We start from the raw sequence: 3,075 nt of genomic DNA on the forward strand, positions 1-3,075 counted from the left end.
TAAAAAAAATTAATTCTTGCTTAAAAGTATTAATAATTTTGTTTGTTTTGCAGGAGAAGTTGCAGAAGCTGCTAGAGGATGGTCAATCTTAGAGGGTTGGATTGTGACGCCCCAAAGATTATAATATCTAATTGGGGGATTAATTGGTAATTTTTATAAAACTTAGTTAATTAGTAAATAAATTATGTTCCCTAATTGGAATATAATAAAACTCGAACGGATTAAATTGGAGTTTGTTATAATATTTGGGGACAAATTATATTAATTAAAAAATTTAAGAAGGACGTAATGGGTATTTTGAGAAAAGTTTAAATTAAATTTAAAAAACAATAGAAAAAGACGAAAGAAAAGGAATAGAGCAAAAGCATATCAATTCGTTGAGGCAACTAGTCTTGGTAAGGTTTTTTCCACTGAATGAGAAGTTTGTATGATCCAGATATTTTGAAGGTGAGCCCTGTGATACGCGTACGAGGAGTCGACGGGGAAGAAAAAGAAAGAAAAATGAATTGGGGGAGGGGTGGGCCATCACCCACCGCCCCACCCCCATGATAAGCACATAATATATATATATACATATAATATTCTCAAACCATTTCACTGCATATTCTGCAATTTTTCTGTTCTTCTTCAGTTGGCGCGGGAGGTAAGAATTTTAATTTTAATTCTTATTAATTGATAAAATTATATTATTTAATTAGTCCGTTTATTAAATATTATTTATACTAAGCGATGTATCATTTAATCGGAATATTTTACGGGTTTGGCTATTTAAAATAGTGTCTAATTAAATATAGAATCAGATATAAAAATGATGTCGTTGGTTAATTAGATTATTAAAATTATTAGATTTGAATGTTGCTATAGCCAATTTATATAATTCCATCAGAATTGTTAACCAAATACGCAATTCTACGTATTGTTATTTAATTAAATTATATAATAGCGAGAAATTGATAAGAAATCCGTAGAAATATTCCGAAAATTATATTTAATAAATGGTATGTTAATAAAGAGGAAAAACGAAGATTTGTACTTCGATAGAAGTGGAATATTAAAGAATTAGTAGAAATTGTACGAATAATATTTAATATTGTATTTAAAAGAAATTATGATATTCTCGATATATTAATTGTATGTGGTATAACTCATTATAGGATACGGGGATGAGGTGAAAGGACTGACAATTAGCGATTGAGTAGAAAGAAACGTTGTGAGGTTGAGGTAAGTAAATAATTAGTATTATCTATATATGCTTTCTGCATTTGTGGTTTTACTGTTATATGAATTTGTGGTTCGTGCTGACATTGATTTATCTGAAAATATATGAGTGGTGAATGATTTGATTTGATTGATGGTATTGTGTACGTGGAATGAAAAATACGTTGAAATGTTATGTTGTTGTTTGATGTGTTGTGGATGTCTGAAAATGAGAATATATGGATATACTGTTTTACATTACTAATTGCTTACAAGAATGGTGATATTTGAAAATGAGGGAGTTGTGGAAGTTGAATATATATTGTAGCGTGAATACCATTTGACGTGTTGAAAAGCCTATAAGGTGAAATGAAATTAAAAGAACTTTGATTCGATATGAGAAAAAAAAAGAAATGAAAAGAGCTTTGATGCGATATGAAAAAGATGTGATGTGAAAAGAGCTTTAATGCGATATGAAAAAGATGCGATGTGAAAAGAGCTATGATGCGAAATAAAAGAGCTATGATGCGAATTGAAAAGAGCTATGCTGCGAAATGAGATTGATGAGCCGGCTGTCAAGGGGATTCACTTAAATTTATATAACGGTGAGATTGAGTTGACGGGAAAAACATGATAATCACCTTCTGGTAAGCAAACTAGGAGAAAGGAAGTTTAATTGATTATTTTATTGTGAGATAGCTATGTGGTGTATTACAATTGATTATGTTGGAGTTAAATTGACTGTAATCCATGCATGTTGCCTACTTGTCCTGTTTGGGCTGTGTTTCATATACATATATAGATAGGGCTGATTATTTACTTATTGAGTGGCAGGCTCATCCCTCTGTTGATATTTTCTTTCAGGAGTAGACTTTGAGGTATCTGACTGTTGAATAATAGGTCTACGCACTATACTCAGGCAGGTATGCTGTTTTCTCCTCTTGTCAGCTAGAGTACAAATCTAATTTTGTTTGTATAAAGAGAACATAGGCGTAGCGATCAACTGTGGTGGATCACTTGTGGTGTTTGATTTGTATATATATGATGTTGTGGGTTGACTATGTCGTTATGACGTTGTGATTACGTATGCAAATTGATTAGATGATTATGTGCAAAAGTATATATATGAACACAGGGATTACTATAACTATGACGTTTAGGGTAGATATAGCTCTTGTAGCGAAGGGGGTGCTACATGGATAATCCACAAGGTGCTTTATTTTTTGTAACATCCAACCCTCTAGTCTTTGTTATTCTTTTTGTTTTTATAAGTGTCTATTATATATATATAAATATATATATATATAGGGATTAATGGATTCAAAAGTGTCAATTGATTTTTCTTTTAAAAATATTTGAAAGTAATATGTTCTGTGGTGGCAAAGAACCAAATAAATTGGTGCAAAAAATTCTTACACACATTAGTATATCTGTATAACTTTAACATAATTGCAATTCAATTTCAAATCCAGTCATCAAAGTGTAATAATCACTAAAATTATGAATCAAGTGACATTAGTCTATACCTATCTTTATATATCAAATCATTAATTACATTTTTCAGATTAAAACACACCTACCACATATATTTTTTGCAAAATATCCATCCTTTGAAAACGAATTTCAATAGATCCTTCGTTAAAAGTACTGTCAAATTCAATAAACGCAAAATGATTGAACTTGCAAGAAAGGTGTACTTCATTTTTGAGTGTCAACTTTTGAGTGTCAATTTTAACTTCATCACTACTTTAAATTTTTCAGTTTTAAACAAATGCTCAATAAAAAATTGTCTTTCTTTTTCCTTATTTTTTCATATAGTTTCTTACCATGACCAGTAGCTAGTGACTAAACTCATATTTGAAAACAGTAATTTTTATT

General features: G+C 30.2%; 1 long non-coding RNA gene across 1 annotated transcript; it reads left to right on the forward strand.

The window, feature by feature from the left end:
• Nucleotides 1–560: 560 nt before the first annotated feature.
• On the forward strand, nucleotides 561–2,180 carry LOC148787186 (uncharacterized). Its single transcript, XR_016066609.1, has 3 exons — nucleotides 561–643; nucleotides 1,155–1,221; nucleotides 2,062–2,180. It is a non-coding gene; the product is annotated as an uncharacterized LOC148787186 (long non-coding RNA).
• Nucleotides 2,181–3,075: the final 895 nt, after the last annotated feature.

This window comes from Sesamum indicum, linkage group LG8 (genome assembly GCF_026168435.1).
Source record: "Sesamum indicum cultivar Baizhima isolate 11 linkage group LG8, ASM2616843v1, whole genome shotgun sequence".
Taxonomy (NCBI): domain Eukaryota; kingdom Viridiplantae; phylum Streptophyta; class Magnoliopsida; order Lamiales; family Pedaliaceae; genus Sesamum; species Sesamum indicum.